This window comes from Astatotilapia calliptera, chromosome 12 (genome assembly GCF_900246225.1).
Source record: "Astatotilapia calliptera chromosome 12, fAstCal1.2, whole genome shotgun sequence".
NCBI lineage: Eukaryota > Metazoa > Chordata > Actinopteri > Cichliformes > Cichlidae > Astatotilapia > Astatotilapia calliptera.
The window spans coordinates 38,068,916-38,081,088 of NC_039313.1; positions in this window are offsets into that span (position 1 = coordinate 38,068,916).

Sequence of the window (12,173 nt, forward strand, 5' to 3'; positions counted from 1 at the left end):
AAACGAGTAAACAGCAGTAGCAGGCGTCCTGACTGGGTTCTACGTTAGCATTTAGATCCCTCCAGAGTTTTGTGCACACGGTTTAGGTAAAAATGAAAAAGGTTGAGGTTTTACATTTAGTTCAGTATTACCTGTTGCCTGTGTCCTTGTCTTTTGGGAAAATACTTTACACAAGTAATGGCTCAAAGAGGATTCCTTTTTTTTACTGTGTTGCAATTGTTTACTGGATTATTTGTGCCATTAATTAGTGTCAACTAATTTTTATTCAATCTCCACATAGGATATGCTTGTGAAGATGGAATATGGGGGAGACCAGAAGTGCGTTGAGGTTCCACAAAGTGATGAATGAAGGACATGCATATTGTATTGAAGAAATAAGTGTTGAGAATGCTGTTATTTGCATTTACCAGCTCACCTATGTCAGACCTTTTGATAAACACAATTCTAATGAAAGTGAGAACATGTATACTGTTACATCTTTCAGAAAATGTTTTGAAATTGTGGTGCACAGTTCAGAATAAATGTTTTTCAAAAACCATTGCGTCTTTTTAGTAAATGTTTATTTCCAAAAGAAATTTCTAGAAGTTCAGAACAGTAAAATTCCCGCTTTTTAGAATGAATTAGAAGATAACTCTTACGTAGTTAAACTAAAATACTCTTTGAGAGTTAATATATAAACTCTTAACACCTAGTTAGCATTAGTAAGTGTTAAATTATCAACTCCAGACAGATTTGGTGTTTAACACTAAATCAGAGTTAACGTACAAATTCTCCAAAAAGAGTTAAATTAACACTCTCTGGTGTGGACCCATATAGACACTTTAATAGTGTTGAAATCAAATCCGACAGTGTTAATTTGGACATGCTGGATTTGCTGTGTAGATGTTTGTGTGAAAGTGCTGGAAGCAAATGAGCGTGTGATGTTCTTTCATTGTTGCACTTTGTAGACGCTCCCTGAGCACTGGTCTCACAGCAAGCTGCACATAGAGACCAGTGTTGTTAGTCCAGGTCAGAAGATGACTTTTTGGAATGAAAATGAGCTTGTAGTTTGTCTGCTTTAATAATGTGACTGGAAAAAGGTGTTGGACTTCAAATATGTCCATTTCTTTCGCACTTCACCTTTAAAAGTGAAGCCTTGTGGTTCCTGGAAGGAAAAACACGACTTTTTCAAGTCTTTGTCCTGTTTTTATGATAAATGTACGACTTTAATGTGAAACATTCAGAGTTTTTTCTCTTGTTGTGTTTGTTTGAAGCTGCTTCCTGTTGGCTTCAGCTGTTTGGAGTTTCCATTTTCTAAACTTCTACATTCTGAACCTTCTTCAGCTCTGAACAGATGATGAAACACTGAATGATTTCAAGCTCACACTTTGTCTAATAAACTTACATCTTTCATTCTTTATACAGATTGATGGACTGTGGTTTGTCAGAGATCAGCTGTGATTATCTGGCAGCAGCACTGAAGTCCAACCCCTCCCATCTGAGACAGCTGGACCTGAGTAATGACTCCTGGTCTTCAACTAACAAAAACAACCTGCAAAATTCAGGAGTGAAGCATCTGTGTGGTTTCCTGGAGAGTCCAGGATGTGGACTTGAAACTCTGAGGTCAGTCAGCATGTTTTAGTTGTGCTGAGATGAATATGATGTGAAAGTTGTGCTGACACTAAACTGCAGACATCAGGCTGATATTATACTGATCCACACTGAGGATCTTCATGGTAAAGTCTGTTTTCTTCTTCTCTGGTTTAGTCCATTGACTGCAGCAGAACAATGTTCACATTTCAAACAGTGAGACTCAACGTATGGCCCGCGGCCCACACGCGGCCTGCCCACCTTTCCTGATTCAGAGAGAGGGGACCCTGATTAACTGTGTAGTGTTCTTCCTCACAGTTCTAAGTATCAGACACAACAATGAATAATCCACAGCTCACTGTCTTTAGCAGGTCAAAGGTCACGGCACACAGCAGACAGTAGGAAATATTATAATTCTGATCATTTATCAGCACATATCCATATGTATAAAAACAAAGCTGACACTGTGAGACTTGATCAGAGGTGTGATCATCACAGCAGAGGCCTTTGTGTCAAAGTCACTGAGGATCAAACAGAAACACATGAAGCAGATTTTCCTGTTCTGGCTTTTTATAGCAGATAACCTTCAAAATATTCTGCAGTCCATCAAAAACTGAAGCAAACCATGAATCAACATGTGAACATGAGCTGATGCTGCTGAAGGGAAGCAAAGTTACAGAGGTTTGATTACAGACACAGCTGAGAGTTTGTAATCTGTCATCATTTTAAAAGGTTTAAATTTCTTCAGTATTGAACAGCAGAAATGAGGCTTTGTTTTGGGAGGCCGACAGCAGTGAACACAACAGCAGACTGGTGCGTAATAAGCAGTGAATAATGCAGGAAACAGATTTTTGAAGGTAAACTGTTCTTGAAGTACACTGAGAGAGAGAGAGCTGTGCAGGAAGTAAACGTCAAAGTCAGAGAGAATTCATGACGATGTTCATCAAACGTAAAGCGTAGTTTGGATCTTCTTCTGCTGCTGGTTCAGTCAGTTTTGGTTGGAGACAGATGAAACCTGCAGCTTCAGGATCTGTGAGCTGTCCACTTTCAGCCCCGACGGCGTGTCCGTGTACGTGCCGTCGAGTGAACGATCCACGCTCTGTGTTTCCATCTTTGTGTGTTTAGCTGCTCTCATTTACTGTTTTATCTGGTTGGTTGTTGTTGAAATACTTTTGGGAGCTTTAACCTGAGATTCTGGCAAAATACATTTATATTAAAAATCGATTCAGGATTGAATGAATCAACATCGCTTTATTCAAATTAAAACCATTTAAATAGGAAAATCCATTTTTTTACACCCGCCTCTAATGCTGGGTAATGTCAGCTGGTCCATGTGCAGCTGGCTGTGAGGCTCAGGGAGCGTCTACAAAGTGCAACACTGAAAGAACATCATCCATAAATATTGAGTAATAACTGGACTCTCATACAGCGAGACTCAAATGCCTTTAAACATCAGCTTATCCTGCTGATCCAAGTCCAACACTGAGTTTGTAAAAACATGTTTGTCAATCATTTTGTTTGGTTTCTGAGGAAAATGATTCAATAACTTGCTGCTAATACACAACATTTCATCATATTTCCTCATAACCCTCTTTTGTCTGACCATTATGATCCCATTTGAATTTGCAATAAAGGATCCACAGAGTTTGGTGACAATAATGACAGTAGATGTTTGTGTGAAAGTGCTGGAAGCAAATGAGTGTGTGATGTTCTTTCAGTGTTGCACTTTGTAGACGCTCCCTGAGCACTGGTCTCACAGCCAGCTGCACATAGAGACCAGTGTTGTTAGTCCAGGTCAGAAGATGACTTGTTGGAATGAAAATGAGCTTGTAGTTTGTCTGCTTTAATAATGTGACTGGAAAAAGGTGTTGGACTTCAAATATGTCCATTTCTTTCACACTTCACCTTTAAAAGTGAAGCCTTGTGGTTCCTGGAAGGAAAAACACGACTTTTTCAAGTCTTTGTCCTGTTTTTATGATAAATGTACGACTTTAATGTGAAACATTCAGAGTTTTTTCTCTTGTTGTGTTTGTTTGAAGCTGCTTCCTGTTGGCTTCAGCTGTTTGGAGTTTCCATTTTCTAAACTTCTACATTCTGAACCTTCTTCAGCTCTGAACAGATGATGAAAGACTGAATGATTTCAAGCTCACACTTTGTCTAATAAACTTACATCTTTCATTCTTTATACAGATTGGAGAGCTGTGGTTTGTCAGAGATCAGCTGTGATTATCTGGCAGCAGCACTGAAGTCCAACCCCTCCCATCTGAGACAGCTGGACCTGAGCTACAACTACAAGCTGCAGGATTCAGGAGTGAAGCATCTGTGTGGTTTCCTGGAGAGTCCAGGATGTGGACTTGAAACTCTGGGGTCAGTCAGCATGTTTAGTTGTGCTGAGATGAATATGATGTGAAAGTTGTGCTGACACTAAACTGCAGACATCAGGCTGATATTATACTGATCCACACTGAGGATCTTCATGGTAAAGTCTGTTTTCTTCTTCTCTGGTTTAGTCCATTGACTGCAGCAGAACAATGTTCACATTTAAAACAGTGAGACTCAACGTATGGCCCGCGGCCCACACGCTGCCTGCCCACCTTTCCTGATTCAGAGAGAGGGGACCCTGATTAACTGTGTAGTGTTCTTCCTCACAGTTCTAAGTATCAGACACAACAATGAATAATCCACAGCTGACTGTCTTTAGCAGGTCAAAGGTCACGGCACACAGCAGACAGTGGGAAATATTATAATTCTGATCATTTATCAGCACATATCCATATGTATAAAAACAAAGCTGACACTGTGAGACTTGATCAGAGGTGTGATCATCACAGCAGAGGCCTTTGTGTCAAAGTCACTTAGGATCAAACAGAAACACATCAATCAATCAATCAATCAATCAATCTTTATTTATAAAGCACTTTTCATACAAAAAAATGTAGCACAAAGTGCTTTACATAGTTAAAAGCAGCCCACCCCACCCTCCAACTCACTCCCCACACTCTTATTAACATAAATGATGTGAATACACACATATCCCCCCCCCCCCCCCCCACACACACACACACACACACACACACATACACACACGCGCACACTTAAAGAGTAAAAATTGGGCTGGGCTCGCATGAGCCAAGTGAGGAAACACTATAACAGGGAGCCGTCTGCACCGGGAGCCGGTCACAGACTGCAGCCTCCAGGCTGGGCACACAGCAGGAGGGAGGCCAAGGAGCCCCCCAGCCAGGCTGAGAGGACCCCCAGAGACCCAGCAGCCACGGTCAATCACAGCCCCGGTGCAGAGAGCGCCCTCCGAGGAAACACTGGAGATATGACACAATAGGATATATACAGGATAAAATAAATAAGAACAGGATACAATATAAATATAAATATAAATAGAGTAAGAAGATTAAAAAATGAATAAGAATAAAATCAATAAATATTAGGTAAAGCCTAAATTAATAATAGAATAACAGGATAGAATAAATAAGCATAAAATAAATAAACGCTAAGTAAAAGCTAAATTAAAAAGGTGGGTCTTGAGCCTGTTCTTAAAAACATGTACGTTCTCTGCGGCCCTGAGCTCCTCCGGCAGGCTGTTCCACAGGCGAGGACCATACCACTGAAAAGCTGCCTCTCCGTGAGTACGTGTCCTGACTTTAGGGACAATCAAAAGGCCAGTACCAGAGGACCTCAGGGTCCGCGAGGGTTCGTATGGTAAAAGCAGATCTGAGAGATAAGAAGGCCCAAGACCATTAAGACATTTAAAAACCAATAAAAGAACTTTAAAATCGATCCTGAAACACACGGGGAGCCAGTGCAGCGATTCTAAAACCGGTGTAATGCGGGCCCGCCCTCTGGTCTTCGTCAGCACACGAGCTGCCGAGTTTTGCAAAAGTTGTAAAGTTGAAATATTCTTCTTAGGAAGACCAGAGAGCAGGGCATTACAGTAATCAATACGACTGGTAATAAAAGCATGCATCAACATCTCCGTGTTGGCCCGAGAGAGAATAGGGCGGACTCTGGCTATATTTTTTAGATGATAAAATCCAATTTTGGTTACATGTTTAACATGTGGGATAAAACCAAGCTCAGAGTCAAAAATAACACCCAGGTTTTTCACTTGTAGCGAAGGACATGGCGAAAATGCCTCTAATTTAGACAAGAGTTTCTCTCTCTGAGCCTCAGGACCGACGATTAAAACTTCAGTCTTGTCCTGGTTAAGCTGTAAAAAGTTTTCTGCCATCCAAGATCGTATATCTAAGATACAGTTAAAAAGGGCATCCATTGGTCTGGTGTCATCAGGAGACACGGAGATGTACAGCTGAGTGTCATCAGCGTAACTGTGGAAGTTCACTCCATGCCTCCTGATGACACTGCCGAGAGGGAGCATATACAAATTAAAAAGTACAGGGCCTAGAACCGACCCTTGAGGCACACCACATGTCATTTTATGGATCTTAGAGGAGCATGTATCCATACTCACCATAAAAGATCTGTCAGAGAGATAGGAAGTGAACCAGTTATGTACAGCACCAGAGAGGCCCACCATGTGTTTCAGTCTGTTTAAAAGAACAGCGTGGTCTACTGTATCAGAGGCTGCACTTAGATCCAGTAGCACCAGGACTGAGAGCTTTTGGGAGTCCCAGTTACATTTAAGATCATTTAAAACCTTTAGGAGAGCCGTCTCTGTGTTGTGGTTCACCCTAAATCCAGACTGGAATATCTCCAGGATCTGTCTATCATTGAGAAAATCAGTAATCTGAGTAAAAACAAGTTTTTCTAAGATTTTACTTAAAAATGGTAAGTTGGATACAGGTCTGTAGTTATTAAAATCATTACAATCCAAATTGCTCTTCTTCAGAAGGGGCCTCACCACCGCCGTTTTAAAGGCAGCAGGGAAGACACCCAACTGAAGAGAGCAATTCATCATGTATAAAAGCTCAGCCTCAAAAAATCCATAAAGTGTTTTAAAGAGTGAAGAAGGGATTGGATCTAAAAGACATGTGGTGGGTCTCACTGTGGAGAAAACTTTTTGAAGGTTCTCAGCATTAACCAGGACAAAGCTGTCCAGTGTCTCCTCAGGTACAATCGAGCCCTCAGATGTGTTTACAAACATATCGCAATTAGGTAAAATATCAGATCTGATGGCGCTGATCTTTCCCCTGAAGTGGTCTGCAAAGTGCTCACAGAGTGAGTCTGTGGGGGTTCTTTGGGAGCTTTTAAAATCAGGGTTAAATAAATGATCTATAGTGGAAAAGAGGACCTTGGGATTATTTTTGTTAATACTGATTATTTTGGCGAAGTATGAATTTCTTGACTTCCTTGATGTATTATTGTACATTTTAAGTTGCTCGCAAAATATTTGATGGTTGATATTATTTTTATTTTTCCTCCATCTCCTTTCTGCTGCCCTGCAATTCCTTTTGAGTTTTTTGACTTCTTCGTTTCTCCAGGGTGATGCATGTTTTACGTTAATCTTTTTGGTGGTGAGTGGAGCAACGGAGTCAAGGCTTTTCTTCAGTTTGCTGTTGAAATGATTAAAAATCAAATTGCAGGGTGCAGGTAAAATCACAGGGGGGCATTCGTCTAAAACCCTGGTAAAATTTGCAGCCACTTCAGAGGTTAGATAGCGCCTCCTCACAGTTCGCACCGAGGTCTCCCGCTGAATAAAACCGGTGATGTTAAAAAACACACAGTAGTGGTCAGAGACAGCCAAGTCAACAACAGAGGACACGCTGGTGGACAGCCCATGGGTGATGACCAGGTCCAGAGTGTGTCCTCTGTTGTGAGTTGGCTGCGTGACGTGCTGGGTAAAATCCAAACAGTGAAGAATGTTTAAGAATTCTTTTGCTGCAGGATCAGAAGGATTATCTATGTGCAGGTTAAAATCACCGGTTAAAATTATCATATTATAGTTTGAATGTATGTTTGTTAAAAATTCTGAGAATTCCTTGATAAAAGCAGCGCTGTCTTTAGGTGGTCTATAAATTGTGACAGATAAAACTGGAGGGCTGCTGAAAACAATAGCATGGAATTCAAAAGTGGTAAAATGATCAAATAAAATTTGTTTGGAGGTGAGTGTGTTGTTGGCTAAAGATGCAGTCCCACCACCTCTCTTACCACTTCTAATAGAAAAAGAGAAATTAAAATTTGGTGGGGAGGCCTCAGTGAGAACAACTGGTGCATCCGAGCCCAGCCATGTTTCAGTTAAAAATAAACAGTCAAGTTTATTATCTAAAATTAAATCATTAATAATAAAAGACTTGTTCGACAGAGAGCGGACATTTAAAAGTGTCATACTGATTGAGACTGGTGGATTTTTGACAATAGAGTTGAATGGATGTTGATATTTTTGAAGAGGCCGGAGGTTATTAATGTTTTTGGAGTTACTGGATTTATGATAATTCTGTTGCTCTCTGTTTGTGATTATGACGGGTATTGTGTTGACTGTGGGAGAGAGAGGTCCGAGTCCAGAGTATTGTGTATTACTGTTAAAAGTGGAACAAATATAGGAGCTGGGACCAAGGGGACATCAGTCAGTGGCAGACAGATCAGCAGGTAATGTCGGTTTGGGGTAGTGACAGGGCGGTGTGCGGGAGTGCTGTACGCCAAATGCCAAATTGGCGGACAGCAAACGGCGTCCCCAGGCGTTGAGGTGGAGCCCATCTGCCCCAAAAAGATGCCTCCTCTCCCAGAAAGCATCAAAATTGTTAATAAAACCCACGCCGTGTCCACTATGATGACAACGGTGGCTCCCGGGAACGACAGCGTGATCCCCCCTCATCCGCACGTTCCTGACGATGGAATCCCCGAGGACCAGCGTGGAGAGAGGAGGTGCCACCGGGGGCTGTTGGCCATCTGAGACGCCCGCGCCGCGACACCGGGGGTGTTCAGATGGAGATGCGCCAGCCGGACTGCGTGAGTGACTCCCAGGTAGCCGCGCCGTGGGTCCTCTTCTCCGAGGAGCCGGGGTAAAGCACAGCTCTCCGCGGTGAGTTTGCACCACAGCGTCGGGTTGCCCGCCGCGGCTCCGGGGGCGTAGTGGTGGAGATGGCGCAGACCTCAGCGACACAGCTGGATGGCGAGGGCTAGCGGTCAGAGGAGGAAAGTCCACAGGATCCAGGACATTGAATTTATTCTCCAGTACTACCGCGCCGGAGGGGTGAGGGTGCGAGAGACGGATCCTCCTGCCCCCTCTGCAGCCACCACGCGTCTCAACCACGGTCCATGGCGCTGGTTGGAGTGGAGTGGAGCTGACCAGAGCCTTGGGTCTGGCCCCTAGCTGAAACCAGGAGTTCTCGTCCTTGGCAGAAGCACCAGCGACGCAAGTTGAGAGCCTGTGTTGACTGTTGGCGGGATCTTGGGACACAGCAGCTGGATGGTGCACTGTGTCGGCTAGCTCAGCGCTAGTAGCGGTGGTTTGAACTTTGCCAAGGAGGATCGTGTCAAGTTCGCATTCAGCCCCCTGGATTTGGTATAGCGTGGATATCCTTTGTTCCAGCTCGATCACTTTTTGGCTCAGGTTGATGCAGCTTTCACAGCTGGATGTTGAGGTAAGTGGTGCCATTCCGGAATATCGTACCGGCGACAGCGTCAAAATCAAAAACAGAAACTGCCACTTTAGCTTACCTTAGCAAAAAAGTCAGTCGTGACGCAGCAAGAAAAGAGTTTCAGATCAGTATCCAGCAAAGGCAAAACCAAGCTTCCAAAACTTTCGATGCAGGAGCGCCCTCAACCTGTGGGTGGGATGCCAGAATGTGGGGAATTCTGGCCTCAACATGAAGCAGATTTTCTGGCTTTTTATAGCAGATAACCTTCAAAATATTCTGCAGTCCATCAAAAACTGAAGCAAACCATGAATCAGCATGTGAACATGAGCTGATGCTGCTGAAGTGAAGCAAAGTTACAGAGATTTGATTACAGACACAGCTGAGAGTTTGTAATCTGTCATCATTTTAAAAGGTTTAAATTTCTTCAGTATTGAACAGCAGAAATGAGGCTTTGTTTTGGGAGGCCGACAGCAGTGAACACAACAGCAGACTGGTGCGTAATAAGCAGTGAATAATGCAGGAAACAGATTTTTGAAGGTAAACTGTTCTTGAAGTACACTGAGAGAGAGAGAGCTGTGCAGGAAGTAAACGTCAAAGTCAGAGAGAATTCATGACGATGTTCATCAAACGTAAAGCGTAGTTTGGATCTTCTTCTGCTGCTGGTTCAGTCCGTTTTGGTTGGAGACAGATGAAACCTGCAGCTTCAGGATCTGTGAGCTGTCCACTTTCAGCCCCGACGGCGTGTCCGTGTCCGTGCCGTCGAGTGAACGATCCACGCTCTGTGTTTCCATCTTTGTGTGTTTAGCTGCTCTCATTTACTGTTTTATCTGGTTGCTTGTTGTTGAAATACTTTTGGGAGCTTTAACCTGAGATTCTGGCAAAATACATTTATATTAAAAATCGATTCAGGATTGAATGAATCAACATCGCTTTATTCAAATTAAAACCATTTAAATAGGAAAATCCATTTTTTTACACCCGCCTCTAATGCTGGGTAATGTCAGCTGGTCCATGTGCAGCTGGCTGTGAGGCTCAGGGAGCGTCTACAAAGTGCAACACTGAAAGAACATCATCCATAAATATTGAGTAATAACTGGACTCTCATACAGCGAGACTCAAATGCCTTTAAACATCAGCTTATCCTGCTGATCCAAGTCCAACACTGAGTTTGTAAAAACATGTTTGTCAATCATTTTGTTTGGTTTCTGAGGAAAATGATTCAATAACTTGCTGCTAATACACAACATTTCATCATATTTCCTCATAACCCTCTTTTGTTTGACCATTTGATCCTATTTGAATTTGCAATAAAGGATCCACAGAGTTTGGTGACAATAATGACAGTAGATGTTTGTGTGAAAGTGCTGGAAGCAAATGAGTGTGTGATGTTCTTTCAGTGTTGCACTTTGTAGACGCTCCCTGAGCACTGGTCTCACAGCCAGCTGCACATAGAGACCAGTGTTGTTAGTCCAGGTCAGAAGATGACTTGTTGGAATGAAAATGAGCTTGTAGTTTGTCTGCTTTAATAATGTGACTGGAAAAAGGTGTTGGACTTCAAATATGTCCATTTCTTTCACACTTCACCTTTAAAAGTGAAGCCTTGTTGTTCTGATATCAAAAGTTTTTAAGGTAGACTGTTTTCTTGGATTTGGTAAATGTTTAAATATCGTTAGCTTCATAGCATAATTGCCTAAGTCATTTGACTAAGTCAAATGACTTAGGCACTTATGCTATGAAGCTAACGATATGCAATTGTAACTCTCTGGTGCCACCTTAAAACCTGTAGTCTGTAATAGGACATGATGCCGTTGGTAAACAGGAAGTAAGTCTGTGAATTAAGGAGAAGGCATGTGCAGCATGGTGGCCTTAGCCAAATAAATCCAGTGGCATCCACATACATCCTATGCCTTTGGTAGCATTGTGGGTATGTATAGACTTGTTTTATATTTTATGTGCATGTATAGACCACTTTCTTTCAAGTAAGTTCATTTTTCTGTAAGTTTGATGATAAAAACCAATCTTATGCAGTTTACGCTAGCATTCGCTTATGGAGCTAGTTAAAGGGGAACGACAAACAAATTTGGAGGCATTCATTATAACAAGACTTGTTAAAATCATAATTTGATGTTTGTATTTGACTTAAAAAGGGAAGTAATTCATATGAACATTGCATGTTGACATATTAAAAAACTGGGTTAATATATTTTCATCGTTATATATGTACATGGTGAATAAGTACAGTGATTATGCCTTGTACTGTTTGTTACAGTTTCACCTTTCCCTGTGTCAATAAACCTGTGAACCGGGAATCGTGTCATTAGAGTCTTGATGTGGGGAAGGAGTTTAGCTGACTGCCCAACCATAGCAGAGGCAGTACACTTGTGGTTCCTGGAAGGAAAAACACGACTTTTTCAAGTCTTTGTCCTGTTTTTATGATAAATGTACGACTTTAATGTGAAACATTCAGAGTTTTTTCTCTTGTTGTGTTTGTTTGAAGCTGCTTCCTGTTGGCTTCAGCTGTTTGGAGTTTCCATTTTCTAAACTTCTACATTCTGAACCTTCCTCAGCTCTGAACAGATGATGAAACACTGAATGATTTCAAGCTCACACTTTGTCTAATAAACTTACATCTTTCATTCTTTATACAGATTGAGGGACTGTGGTTTGTCAGAGATCAGCTGTGATTATCTGGCAGCAGCACTGAAGTCCAACCCCTCCCATCTGAGACAGCTGGACCTGAGCTTCAACAACAAGCTGCAGGATTCAGGAGTGAAGCATCTGTGTGGTTTCCTGGAGAGTCCAGGATGTGGACTTTGAAACTCTGGGGTCAGTCAGCATGTTTTAGTTGTGCTGAGATGAATATGATGTGAAAGTTGTGCTGACACTAAACTGCAGACATCAGGCTGATATTATACTGATCCACACTGAGGATCTTCGTGGTAAAGTCTGTTTTCTTCTACTCTGGTTTAGTCCATTGACTGCAGCAGAACAATGTTCACATTTCAAACAGTGAGACTCAATGTATGGCCCGCGGACATCATTTTAAAAGGTTTA